The following is a 14,554-nucleotide window of genomic DNA, read 5'->3' as shown; positions in this document are numbered from 1 at the left end:
AAGTCTTTTTCCTGTCCCATCTCCACGTGGAACAGAGGGAGGAAGAAAATGGTGGTCGTCAGCACATGGGCTCTGAATCCCAACACACGATATGGAACTCCCACATCCCTGTCTCTTCAAAAGTGGAACCTGGACTGATGGGAGCCATGTATTCTGCCTTGTGCCCAGTGTGTGTGTGTGTGTGTGTGTGTATGTGTGTGTATGTGTGTGTGTATATGTGATGCTTGGGCCTCTGGTGAGTAAACTTTATCGCTAAAAGTCCGATAAATGGAGTTGAAATGTGCATCTGCTAATTTTAATATGGATTATCGAGGCATTAATTACATGTAGGTCTTGAAAAAAATGTTATATATTACTGTGGTTTTTTTACATTACCCTCACTCACTAACCCATGAGAATGACTTCTTCTTCTGATGGGATTCCCCCATTCTGTAAAAGTAGGGGAACCTCAGTGGTAATGGCGAGCCATCCAAAACAGACTGGGATTTACTGAGAACTGCGGTTGATATCTTATGTATTGTTGACAATTTAAAAAACCAAGGCAGGCCTGAACGATGCTTGTGAGCGGGGAGGCCAGAAACAAATGGCCACTTCACTGGAGTTACCAGCACAAACGAAAATGCGCGTGCACTTCTTCAAGGAGTACTCATGAGTTCAGGAACTGTCAGAAGGATTGGGGTAAAGGGAAGAGCTATTTTCAATGGCGAGGCAATGGCGGTCGCAATACATGGCGGTGAACTCAGCTCTGCACAACAGCTACAGTCTCTCTCCCACGGTCCAGGCTTCTCCCAGTCGTAGACCAAGTGCATTGGTGCTCAGTCCAAACCTCCTCAGTCTCCTCAGGAGGTATTGTCCTTTATTTGCTGTTTTAATAGCTGCAGTGGTGTGAGTGGTCCAAGAGAGGTCATCGCTGATGTGCACACCAAGGAGTTTGAGGGAGGCAACCCTTTCCACCTCTGAACCCCTGATGAAAACGGGGGAGTGACCTCTCTCCTTACGTTTCCTGAAGTCAAGGACCATCTGCTTGGTTTTGCAGATGCTGAGAGAGAGGTTATTGTCCTGGCACCATGTTTCCAGGGCGCTGACCTCCTCTCTGTAAGCGGTCTCATCATTGTGAGCAATGAGACCGAGGATGGTGGTATCGTCCGCAAACTTCAGGATGGCATTGGAACTGTGCCTAGCCACACAGTCATGAGTCACGAGGGCATAGAGGAGAGGGCTGAGAACACAGCCCTGAGGGGCACCTGTGCTCAGCGTCAGTGTGGAGGAGGAGAAGTCGCCCATCCTCACCACTTGGGGTCTATCCATCAGAAAGCTCAGAATCTAGTTGCAGACAGAGATGTGCAGTCCCAAGATCCTGAGCTTTTGGATGAGCTTCATGGGGACTATGGTGTTGAATGCTGAGCTGTAGTCATTCTCACATATGTGTCCTTCTGCTCCAGGTGGGAGAGGGCAGTGTGCAGTGTCAGGGCGATGGTATCATCTGTTGACCTGTTTGGCCTGTAAGCAAATTGGAAAGAGTCCGGGGAGTCGGAAAGAGAGGTGCAGACGTGGGTATTGACGAGCTGCTCAATGCGCTTCATGATGGTGGATTTTAGTGCTATAGGGTGTGTAGATAAATGTATTCATATATTTGCTTTAACTGTAGATTAATCCATACATATATATTTGCTTAAACTGTTGTCAAATTTATACATATATTTACTTAAAAAAGAGTGCAGGAAACACAAGGCAGTGAAGCACAGACCAGATGGTATAAGAGTGGACACAGGTGAAAAGGTCACAACAGGGAATAGCAGGAGTGTAGCTCATGGCTAGCGTCACTCCCTCAAGCTAATTAAGTCAGAACAGGGTCCACAGAATTTCTACGGTAGCATGAAGTAGTGGGAGTCAGAAGTAGATAAGAGCAAGGTCATGAATCAGGAAAAGAGAGGTTTTGATCTTCACAGCTGCAACAAGAAGCCTACGATGGGAACAGATGGTGCTGGCACGCGGTCAGACAGAAGATTCTGCAAAATAACACAAAGATCAAAAATACACACTTGCACGCAGAAGCGATCACGTAAGCACCTCTTTGTAACACATAAAACTGGAGGAGATAGTTAGATCGTTGGACTTCTTGCCCCAACACCAGGGACGACGCATCTGCGTATGCTGACTCCAGGATAGGGGAAGACGATCTCCAGAGCTCTGTATTCTTCCCTGTTAATCTGAATAAATTCTTTTGAACTAACTCGAAGGTGTCCTCTCCAGATTTTGAACAGCGCAATATATACTCTGTGGGTCCTTCTGATTGATTAATGATGACTTGTTGAGAAATTCCTACTGGCGGTAGTCATTCAGGCTTGTAATGGGGGATTTCTTGGGAATGGGGATGATTGTGGTTAGTTTGTAGCATGTGGGGACTGTGGCCTACTGCAGGGAGAGGTTGAAAATGGAGGTGAGGACCTCTGCCAGCTGGTCAGCACATGCTTTGAGGACCCGTCCTGGAATGCCATCTGGCCCCGGAGACTTTCGTGGGCACAAACTTTTAAGGGTTCTCCTCACATCAGCTGTTGTCAGGCTCAGAGTGTGTCCATCAGGGTTCTCAGCTAGCTTCTCAACCAATGTGGTGTTGTTGGCCTCAAACCGAGCATAGAAGGAGTTCAGGTTGTCTGGCAAGGAGGCGTCAGTGTGGCTATCGTTCCTCCATTTGTAGCCAGTGATGGAGTGGAGCCCTTACCACAGACGTCTGGGGTCAGAGCTGGTGCAGTTGGACTCCAGTTTATCCCTGTAGTTCCTCTTAGCATCTTTGATGGCTCTGCGCAGGTCATATTTGGCCTCTCTCAAGGCCTCTTGGTTCCTAGAATTACAGTATACGCGGATGTCCGTGCTCATTGTTTGGAACGAACATTCCCATTAATCTAGGGCTTCTGGTTTGGGAAGGTCTTAATGGTGACCCTTGGAATTATGTTGTCAATGCAGCAAGACAGTGTCAGCATATTCATTGATGTTACCTTCAGCAGCATTCTAGAACATCTGCCAGTCTGTGTTGTCGAAGCAATCCTGTAGTGTAGCGACAGATTCCTCACTCCAGCGCTGAACTGATTGACAGACTGTTTTTTCCTGTTTTAGCTCTTGTCTGTATGCTGGGATGAGGAGAATGGAGGAGTGATCAGCTTTGCCAAAAGGTGGTCGGGGGAGGGGTTTAAAGCTGTCCTTGATTCTTGAATAACAATGGTCTAGAGCAGGGGTGGGCAACCATGTGCCATGGAGGGCCATGTGTATGCAGGTTTTCGTTCCAACCAAACACTTAAACAGGTGATTCCACTGATTAACACACCTTAGCCAAGCCAAGTTGGTTGAGGGAAAGGGTGCATGCCACACCAAAAGCGCCACAGCCGTGAAGGCACAATTGGAAGTGGAGAAAAAAGGAAGAACAATGTGGTCACTGCTATTTATAGGGGTGCCACGGAAGACGCCAAAATCATGACACGGCAGAGGTTGGCTCAGTGCCACGCTGTGGTAAGGAGGATGACAGGATGACAGCCTGTCACACGTGCAAAGGTGTATTTTTGATCTTCGTTGTCATCAGGCAGATTCTTCTATCTGGTCGGCGTGCCAGCATCATCTGTTCCTGTCCCACTTCTTCTGATAGTCTCGGTGACGTTGAGGCTGTGGAAGCAACTTTTATCTGTTTTCCTTGTTTTCACAACTCTACTCTGTCCTGTCCGTGTCTGACATATTCTGTTGATATCGCTTGCTCTGTGTCATGCTACTTCTGTAATGATTATGTCTTGTAAGCTGCAGGGTCAGAACATCCCGTTGTATACTTCTTGGTCGGCCTTGTACTAGTTCATCTTGTTATACTAAGCTGAGCTGCTACTACGCCTTGCAAATGATTAATTTATCTACAATACACATGGTCCTCCATTGCACATGGTTGCCCACCCCTGGTCTAGAGTCTGATCACCTCAGGTGGGCAAGTTCACATGTTGGTGTTAGTGGGGCAAAACTTTCCTCAAGCTAGCCCTGTTGAAGTCTCCCACAACAATAATGGCTGCCTTGGGATGAGCTTTCTCTAGTCCAGTAACTATTCCATACAGTCTGTCAAGTGCACCAGATTTATCTGCCTGAAGGGGGATGGAGACCAGTTATCATCCACCACCTTTTAACATATGTACACTTCATCAATTTACAATTATTTATTTATTTTTATTTACACATTTTCACATCATGATATAAATGAAAGAAATTAAGGATCCCGGGGCTACAGATGGATGGATTTATTTTATTTAAATCAACACAATATAACACACTTAAAAGACTTACCAGTTGGTTGTGTGAATTCCTTACTCTGTCACTCAATGCATATTGCTCATACCCCTTTCCCCTATAGCTATCTACACTTATGATTTTCTGGGCTACAAGGTAATTAATGCACTGATAAATATACATATCTGTATCTCCCCGTCTTTACTATTAACAGTTAGAGCTGAGGCAGGTTACATAAGTCTTTACTGAGTTCAGAGGATCAAAATGTCCTCAAAGTGCAGAAATTTCCTCTCTATGATGGTTTCAAATTCACATTTTTCCTCTCAAAGATAGAACGTCAGATAGGCTTTGCTGGCATCCAGGGTGAGCAGAAACAGAGATTGGAACAGCAGGATATAACATACAGAGGACGGAGGGGTTAGATTAGCTCTGTGGGGGGTGGTGAGGAGTCGCAGGGTTGTGGGCTCACAATTAATAAGCTGCCACTGTTTGACCGTCCCAAAGTCGTGCTTTGATCATTAGTGATTTGGTACTTCTCTTCCTCTTATCCCACTCTCATCTTTGCTCATCACCGCTGGTGCATTGTCTTGGCAATTAGTCAGTGATTTGTCCAAAGATACTAGAAGATGGGCTTGCAGTGATCACTTTCTCCTGTTGAGTCCTGCGACTCTGACGGCAGCAGGATCCCAGAGACATGAAAGACTCTCTGCTGCTCTAATTAATCCTCATTGATTGAAGATGTTCTTTTTGAAAGGGTTGCTTTTAATTGTCAACGCTCTCCTATGATATCAACATCAGATGAAATACCAGATAAATTCTCCTTGTCATTCATCTCATGCCAGAGGAGAAACGTGCTGTAGCTTCTTCATTTCACATTCTATTATGGGTCATCATGTTTGACTGGTCACCCAGGAGATATCAGAGGGACTGCATGTGGACAACAAATTCTGAGAATAAAAATGCTAGCAAGCCACAACCAACTTGAGTTCGGAGGAATTCATCTGATTTATACTTCCATGGCCTTCAAATGGTCAGTAGACTCCCGTCAATCAGGATCAGGAGGGTCATCATTAACCTCAGGCACCACATCTACCCTGCTGGTTTCTGGAGGAATGTTACCACTAATTAGTTCAAGTCTTGTGTCTTTTTTTTAAAACACAGAATCCCTGTTGAATCTACTTTTGCACCTGGTGAAGGTGGATCACACACCAGACTTCATCTCACATTGCTCAAGAGGACAGTTCCCTTACTTTTCAAATGTGTTGCTTAAAGGTGCAGGGTCAGAGAAATCACACGCTGAGATTCATGGGCAACCACTGTGTGCTTGTTCAACGGATGATTGTTCAGAGCAGCCGCAGTGCTTTAGTTCAGAGGTTCCAACAATGTGGCACATTCTTACTTTTTGTGGGTTCCCATCCTTCACTCCAACACTGCACTTTGATTCGACATCATATAACTTTTAAAAGATGATTAAAATTTGCTGATTAGCAACGAGTGTGGTTAATTAGAGTTTAGATTATATTGTCTTTCCACAGCTTTTGCTTGTTGAATAAATTTGAAAACCTGATTGACTGGTCTTCCACTGGTCTCGCAACTGAAGTTACTGATTATTTGAAAGTAGTTTGTGAGGTTGTGGGCTCAAGACCCATCCTGCTTTGTTTTCTAGTTGAGTCTGGAAGCTAAACTAAGATTACAGTCATCGTTCCCTGTGGATCTCCGACCCTCTATTCTCTATCTATCTTATCTATTATAATATAGGTTGTAGGATCAAATCCCTCACCATTTACCCCTTCTTTATTTGGTGAGATGAGAAAAAAGGTGCAACATCGCAACTAGAAGTGTGGTAAATTCATTATTTTATTTCTTACAGTGATGCAAACAACAAATTTCCTGATAAGCTTGTGAACAGGCAAAAACTCTTTGTAGATTTTGCATAAAGTTTTGAGGTTGTTAGGTCAAGACTGAATGTCAGCATCTTCAAAGTAGATTTTGACCTCAGTGCACATTTAGTTTAAAGGGCCAAACCAAAAGCTCCAGTGACTCTTACACCCCTCACTTTGATTACAGGTGAAATTCTCAGTTCATGATGCAAATAACTTGTTGTTGATCTTTGGCTGAATGAGACAGACTTTTAGAAACAGGCAGAAAGCTATTTTTAACATAGTACTATTATCCTTGTTTTCACATGTTTTTGCTTTTAGGGAGAAGAGGGATGTTTTTGAATTGTGGCTCTTGCTCAGATATTTTTTTGTCAAAGTGGCTCCTGGTGAGGGAAAGTTTGAGTACAACTGCATTAAGGCACCAACTGAAGTCGTATTTGCTTCTGGAGAGAAGGTCTTTCTCTGATTCATTCCTGAATACTAAATACTTTGCTTTCTCTCTCTCTCTCTCTCTCTCTCTCTCTCTCTCTCTCTCTCTCTCTCTCTCGTGTCATGTTTGAAGTAAAAACACCAGTGCAAACCAGAGGATAGGTCAGTTAGGTCTGAAAACAAAAAGTGTAATCTGTCAAACTAAAAATAATTTAGTATGTATGTGGTAAATAATTAAAAATCTAATAACGTAAATTTACTGATTTTTACTTTAACTCTTGATTAGAGGAGTACTTGTAGTTCTCTGTTTATTTCGACACTCTAAGACTGTCAAATTTTCCAGCAGCTTGCAGACCTACGATGGACCTCCATATGCAGGACCCCCATACGCAGGACCTCCGTATGCAGGACCTCCATATGCAGAAAATCTGTTTGCACAAACTCTTGCTGACTCGGGCCATATAAGACTTCAGCCCAAATTCTCCAAGATGGAAGAATGCAAGATTTGTTGTTTGTCAAGATTACAATACAGAAAATTGTACATAATCAGTGGATATAGAGGCGCTGCATGTAGTTGTAGTCATTGTCTGCACTGATGTGCTTCCAGTTGCTGTTAGTGTCCTAGCAGTTGAGGACATGGAGTTGTGGAGGGGTATCACATGATGTCTCCTTTAAATAGCACTTTACACGTAACACCATTGACCAAAGACCAGCCTCTTCTTGGTCTAGGGCCCAAATCTTTTCTGGTGTTCCAAAATAACAAAGTACCATGGTTGCACCAGACCAGCCTCATGAACATTCTTAAACACCTGTCGGCACAGGTGGAGCCCAAGTTCATTTGCTGGTTTAAGGGCAAGGAGGCTTGGTGGAAAAACGTCAGATGTGCCGGCTTGAAACTGGCGATGATGCTTGTGGTTGACCGAGCACCAGCTTGTGCCACAATTAAAATAGGACCCCTGGTTTCCATACAGCAATACTCTTCAAATGTTTTGAAAGAAATGTTGAAGTCAGTGAAATCAAGAGTATGAAGGTCAGACAAGGTCTAGGAAGGTGGAAGATTTCAATTTTACTGCATCATTTACTTACCCAATCTGTCTGTCTGGTCTGCACAGGAAAGTCACTGGTAACTGGCACTTTACAATTGAGGGAATGGTGATTTTAGAAATATTGTGAAATGAAATTGATAAATATTGTATTTCTATGACTACCCACCCGGCTGTATTCATTTATGGCTGAACCGGTGTGTGGGTGTGTTTGGGAGCCCCTTTTTGATAATCAATTGGCGTTGTCTTTTAGCCTTTCCCTAACCACAGAGTGATCATTTAAAATAGTGTTCTTCAGCCCATATTAGTCTAAGTAAGGCCAGCCCCTGGAATGGCCATAGGTTTAGTGCTGCTGTAACACTGACAGCTAAAGATCCTCTGTTACTCCTCCTGGAAGATTCTTTGGGTGCCACCTCCCTCTCTTCCCTCCATTACACTTGTCTTCCCCTGGACCCACCTTTTTTCAGGGGCTGCCTGCACATCCTTCTGAGCAGTCAGCCCTTGTGCCTCTAGAACAGGGGTGGGCAACCATGTGCCATGGAGGGCTGTGTGTAAGCAGGTTTTCCTTCCAACCAAACACTTTAACAGGTGATTCCACTGATTAACACACCTTCAGCCACAGAAGAGTGTTTATCAGTGAAATCACCTGTTAAAGTGTTTGGTGTTCACCCGTGCTCTAGAACCAGCTGTGTTCACTGCAGTGTACCAGTAGCTTACCAATAACAGTAGTTTTGTGAGGCTCAATTTGTGTTGATCAGGGAAGTAGGTACTCAGATTTTATCTTCACATTTTACACACTTGCAGGAAAACCCTGTGTTCATAGCAGTAGGCCTGATTGTTTTTTTTACTAATGGAGCTAAGTTACAGTCGTCAGAATGGGCTTGGTTATTTGGGAAATTAGCACAACTTGGAGAATGATCGGTAAGTTGATTGGTTTGTTTTGTGGTTTCTATGGTTTGCCATCACCAGCAGTTCTTCCCTCTTGGATGTATTTGTGTAACCTTAAAAATCGGTCAGTGACAAACAGCTCTTACGCCTGACAGCGATAGCACATTGCTTCCCTTATTCCCTCTGGAGCTCCAAAACGCATTGAAACAGAAAAAAAATATTTATTTTCCTAAATTAATTAACATGAAATAAAAAACCGGGTACTTTAAAAACACTATTTGAGTCAACATGAGTTCAGTCATTCGTGGGAGATCAGTCACTGGACACTCATCCTCGCTGGCTGATGTGCTGTGTTCCTCTCTCCAGCTCCTCGTCATCCATCACTTTGACACAGACAGAAAGAAATGAAGTGCTGCAAAATAATGTTTCTCTACACTAAATTTAAAGTAAACTTTTTTTTTTTAATAAATAAAAACATTCCATGCATTAGGAGCAAATCTACTCATGGTTCAATCAGCTGAATTTGAGGAAATTCTGGTGGCAAAGGAACAGGCCACAGCAGTCCTGTAATCTGAGCCCCCCCCCAAAAAATACTTTGGAACTACTTGTCCCATATCGAGTCCTTGTGTGTGTGTGTGTGTGTGTGTGTGTGTGTGTGTGTGTGTGTGTGTGTGTGTGTGTGTGTGTTTGCAGTTACTATGTAAGCTTTTATTAAGTGGGATTTGAAGCCAGGAGATCCTGCAACTCCATGAGGGACTACAAGCTGAATGCAGTACCTTAGACCAATCTGTCATCCTGATGGGTCTGAAGCAAATAGTTAAGGATAAAACTACAGTATAATCTGTACAAACAAGCAGTATAGTAGTCCAGACATCATGTTGATGCTGCTGACCAGTTGAAGGTGGTTGGTGGTAAAATGAAGAGTGGAAATGAAGTTCCAGGAGGTTAAAAGCATGCTACATGCTAGCTAGAAAGCCTGTGAGCTTACATTTTATCCATGGTGACACGCAGAAAGGAATGTGTTCACAACAAAGAGGGAAAGCAGCAATGGTAAATTAATTCAAACAACAGTCAAGCATCAAACGGAAGGAACAGCCTTCTATCAGAATCTCAGGGGACGAGAGCTGGTGTGCCCCTGGTAAAAACAGATATCAGCAGTGGTTTCTGAGTGTATACATGCACATATATTATCCAAGAACATGGAGCCCAACTGGAACTAACTGTTTACAGGTGTAGCGTACTGTTTGAGCCCTCCGTGTTTGAATTGGTAATTCTGTGGAGTAGAGCAATGATCCACCCTCTGAAAACTCATTTAATCTGAATACACTTAACAAGCTTCATTATAAGATGAAAAATGTTTGAAGACCCCCCCAGGAACCATGCTGGTCTTATAGTAAGTGATCACATTCTGGGCAGAATAGGGTTTGTGTTTTAAAAAGTAATCAAAAGCACTGATTATTTTCAGATCAGAAACAGATTTACGTTGTGTGGAGCAGATTATCTTTTGTGGCACACTGAAAAATGGAGAAATAGTAAGGATGTCAGCGTGCAGCAGCCTTCTCCTTCTGATCTGAAGTCAACAATTTTGGAGGCTGTGCAGCTTAAGCAGAGGCTGTCTGAGGTTGTTCTCTTCATCAGCGGCCCTTTCTCTCTTACACTGGCAGCCGAGACTGATACATGATGCCTAGAAGAATAGGGAGCAAAGAGAATTCAGCTGTCACAGAGACCCCAAATATAACCCAAAGAAACTCTCTGCCACGCAGCCTCTCATCCTCATCCTTCTTGTACTTCTCAGGCTAAAAACTCTTGCAATGCAAATAAAACGCATTTCATGAGCATGTGACAAGATCCACACCTATTGATGTCATGAAGCTGAGATGGGAAAAAGATCACTTTTGTAACCATCAATGTAAAAGTTTTCCTCAGATTTTGCGTGATTATTTAGGCTTTTTTCGGGGAAGATTTCAGAATTCTTACGCAGCAGCTATAAGATGCGTGATGCTGCTCCTCATTTTCTTTACTTCAAGTCTCAAGACTTTTACACCACAAACAACCTCACAATGCCTGTTTTCTGCCCTGTCAACACAACATCTCTGGAAGCTTTCAAGCACCACAAATTCTACTGTTAGGTTTGAAAAGTATGTTTTCATCAAAATAATTGACAAGGTGGCACCATCTACTCCACTGGGAAGCCCTCAAATCATCCAACATTGCTGGATTTTCAATGTTGCCATGATCATTAAACAAATTGAGGGAAATTCCCTTTGCAAGTCTGTGTATAACAATGTGATATTTCATTAAATTCACAAAATGTCTAAATTCAAAATGCTGTCAAAAATGACCCTAAAAGCCTTGCCTGGTCCTCTGAAAACATACAATTTCACACTCTGAACTGCTAGGAGCCCTGCAGGGACTCGGAGACAAAGGAAACAATGGTTGAATAAAAGCACCACCACTTCAGCTGCATCCAAGATGGCACAATAATTACCGTACATGTAGCATGTATATTTTTCCGGTTGCATTTGACAATATCAATATGTATAGCTTTACTACATACAATTGCACTCTGAAATGTTGTGACTGTGTACACTTCTGACTTGGACCTGAGATACATGATTAAAAAAAAAAAGTATCATGTGACCACAACCACCATGGGTGTACTACATTCCCAGAAATCTCAGCATTTATATTTAGCGTAATATTGCACTAAACATGGTGTTATGGGATGTTCTGATGTTCACTGTAGTGCTTGTGTGTCCACCACTTACTGATGAATACAAGCGCAGCCACGCACCTCTCTGACTGTCAAATAGTCAACTACTGATAGAGCATCACAAATCAATTAAAAACACAACACTTCTAACATTTGATGATAGCAAACCTGTTGACCATATAGCATTGAAGTCAATCAAAAACTCATGGTGGTTGGCAGACACATGAGTGTTGTGGGGGTCTAGGAGAAGCCCATTGCAGAACACGGATGAAGGAGAATGAGGAAGTTGGAACAATGTTTTCAGCCAGGGAAGCAGGGGGCGTATGTCAGTACTGGCAAATCCTGAGACATAGGGGCAGACAGGCAAGGCAGGTAGAACAGTGGACAACAGGCAGACCAGGACTGCTGACAACAGGCAGGTGAGGAGTGGTCTAATCATAACTGAGACACGCCTGTGACTCAGATGTCAAACTGCATCCTTTATACCTCTTCCAGCCCTTTGACTGCAGCGAGAGGGACTGCTGGTACGTTGAAACAAGCGGAGGTGGGGCTGGAGTTGGAGGGATTGAGGGCAAGTTAAGGCTTTAACTGAGAGACCTTAAAAGAGGGGTGGATCTTCATATGCGTATGGAAGTTGAGTCTGACAGCTGAAAGGTTGATGTGTTCAATTTCATATGGATCAGTGTACCGGGTGTGAGTTTCCTGGATTCGGTCTTTAAAGGGATATCCTAAGAAGAGAGCTAGACTTTCTGACCTGGATAATAGTTGGGAGCAGGGGTCTGACGGCAGTCCACAAGGTGATGATTCCTGTTTGCAGTGTAACGCAGAGCAGCCCTAGTATCCTTCCAGGTTTTCCAGCAGCAGAGAAAGTGGGCTTGGACTGAAGGAAAGCCATCTCCTCTTCCTGGGCTAGGAATAAAAGGTGGCTGTTGTGAACAAAGCACGGGATGAGTAGAACTCAAATGTAGGACACAAATTGATGGGATCAGAGAAGTGGATTTCATTACAGGCAGAGGTTGATACATGGGAGATCAATAAACACAGGCTGAGGTATCCAAAAAAGTGTGAGGAAAAAGACATGGTCAAAAAACGAGCAAGATTCAAAAACAACAAGGCTGTGACTATGGCTATGAGAGAGTGCTGGAACGTGAGTAATATACATCAACGAACTGGCGACGAGACAAGACACAAAGGGGGAATATATGCAGGACTAATGGGGAGTGATGAGGGGGCAGGGGAGACAGGAACCTGAAACAGAGACAGGGGTGAGATCACAAAATAAAACAGGAAGATAAGACGTGAAGCGAGGGAAACAAAAAAGACAACAGACGGAGGCACATGACAGTGCGTGATAGCCCAGAGAAAAATTCAAAGGGAGACAGACCAGTGGCAGAACTAGAGGGGGAGTTGTGTGCATATGCAGTCCAAGGAAGGCGGTTACTCCATGCTGAGGGGGTACAGGCGGTAATGTACCGAAGCGCTGCTTTCAAGGCTCTGGTTGGCCCACCCACACTCTTCATTAGTTTGAGGATGATACCCTGAAGAGAGACTGAAAGAAGCACAAAGGGCTTGGCAGAACACATTCCATACATGGGAAATCAACTGGGGACTTCTGTCAGACAATATCATGCAGATGAAAAACATGATGCACTAGTAGGTCAGCAGTTTCCGGAGCAGGGGGGTGGGGTGGGGAGAGCAACAAAATGTACAACCTTTGAAAATCTGTAGATAATTGTAAGTATGACAGTGTTACCGTGTGGTGGAGTCCAGTGACAAAATCAAGAGCTATATGGGACCAAAGCCAACCAGGAGCAGAGGGGGCCAACAGGGGGATGGTGAGGGGACTACCCTCAGCCACACACAGTACAGACAAAAACAAAGGCACGAGTGTCCCTCTTGATAGTGGGCCACCAGAAATGCTGCCTTATGGCCAATCCCAGGATGACAGGCAAATCAAGAGGTGGGGGCCAACTGAAGAACCTGACAGCAGACAGAATCAGGTACAAAAAGACAGTTAAGGGGACAATTACCAGGGTCTAGCTAAGTCTGAAGGGCCTCTTTGATGTCCAACTTTGAAGTAGCAGTAGCCACAACACAGGAGGAGGGGAGAATGGTGGAAGGACTGACCTCTTCTGGGACACACTAGTGAGAGTGTGGTGAGAGCCTATCCCAGCCGTCTGCAGGTGAGAGGCTGGGCTCACCCTGGAAAGGTCACCAGTTCATTGCAGGGGAACACATATAGACAGAGTATCCAATTAGCCCAGTCCCCATTTGCATGTCTCTGGACTCTGGGAGGAAGCCGGAGTACTGGAGAGAACCCACGCAGGCACAGGGAGAACATGCAAACTCCACTCTCTTGCTGTGAGGCGACAGTGCTGACCACTGCACCACCATGCCGCCCTAATTGTTTTAACCAATAAACAAAATACAAAAAGGCTTACAAAAGATGGAAACAGTATAACATGACTTACTTTAATATATCAGGCTTCCCCCTGTACTTACTACACATATTAAATTACTTAACTCATTTATTATATTATATTTATATTTTGAGAATTTGTGAATTTGTGTAGTTATTGGTGTATATATTTCAGTACTTTTGATTTAGCTATAACTGGTCAAACTAGTAGCAATGATAGCTCTGTCCTAGTGGGGACGGCAACTTTCCCACACATGTTGCAGTGGGGACAGGAGGCTGCTGGCGTCAACTAGGGAGATAATTGGGCGGTGGAAGGAACACTTTAAGGAACTCCTCAATCCCACCAACACGTATTCCATGGAGGAAACAGAGGTTGGGGAGTGCTTGGGGGGGGTCGTCCAATCTCTGGGACAGAAATCACAGAGGTAGTCTTTCTACTGGAGGAGTGAGAGTCTGGTCCGCGTTGCCAGCAGTAAGTCGGACTTGTTCCCGGTGAGGGTTGGACTCCACCAAGGCTGCCCTTTGTCACCGGTTCTGTTCATAACCTTTATGGACAGAATTTCTAGGTGCAGCCGAAAGGTGGAGAGGGTCAAGTTTGGTGGTGGGAGGATGTCGTCTCTGCTTTTTGCGTATAATGTGGTCCTCTTAGCTCCATCAGGCCACAACCTCCAGCTCTTGCTGGGACAGTTCGCAGCCGAATGTGAAGCAGCTGGGATGAGAATCAGCACCTTCAAAAGGGTGGTTTGCCCACTTCAGGTTGTGGGGGAGGTCCTGCCTCAGGTGGAGGAGTTAAAGTATCTCGGTGTCTTGTTCATGAGTGAGGGTAGGATGGAGCGAGAGATTGACAGGCGGATTGGGGTGGCATCTGCGGTGATGCGGGTGCTAAACCAGTCCGTTGTGGTGAAGAGGAAGCTTAGCCAAAAGGCGA

The 14,554-nt window shown here is 44.3% G+C and overlaps 1 long non-coding RNA gene across 2 annotated transcripts; it reads right to left on the bottom strand.

Moving 5' to 3' along the window:
• Nucleotides 1-1,911: 1,911 nt before the first annotated feature.
• Nucleotides 1,912-3,381, bottom strand: LOC147242059 (uncharacterized). Of its 2 annotated transcripts, XR_015111065.1 has the most exons (4): nucleotides 3,323-3,364; nucleotides 2,997-3,128; nucleotides 2,723-2,842; nucleotides 1,912-2,009 (listed from the first exon to the last, which is right to left on the bottom strand). It is a non-coding gene; the product is annotated as an uncharacterized LOC147242059 (long non-coding RNA). The 2 variants fall into 2 exon arrangements; XR_015111064.1 differs by having other exon boundaries at nucleotides 2,997-3,381.
• Nucleotides 3,382-14,554: the final 11,173 nt, after the last annotated feature.

The sequence above is a fragment of the Aulostomus chinensis genome, chromosome 21 (genome assembly GCF_037954235.1).
Source record: "Aulostomus chinensis isolate RoL2024-O1b breed Wild chromosome 21, RoL_Achi_v1.0, whole genome shotgun sequence".
NCBI lineage: Eukaryota > Metazoa > Chordata > Actinopteri > Syngnathiformes > Aulostomidae > Aulostomus > Aulostomus chinensis.
Note: the sequence above shows the minus strand (reverse complement) of the source record. Positions and strands in the feature narration are given on the sequence as shown.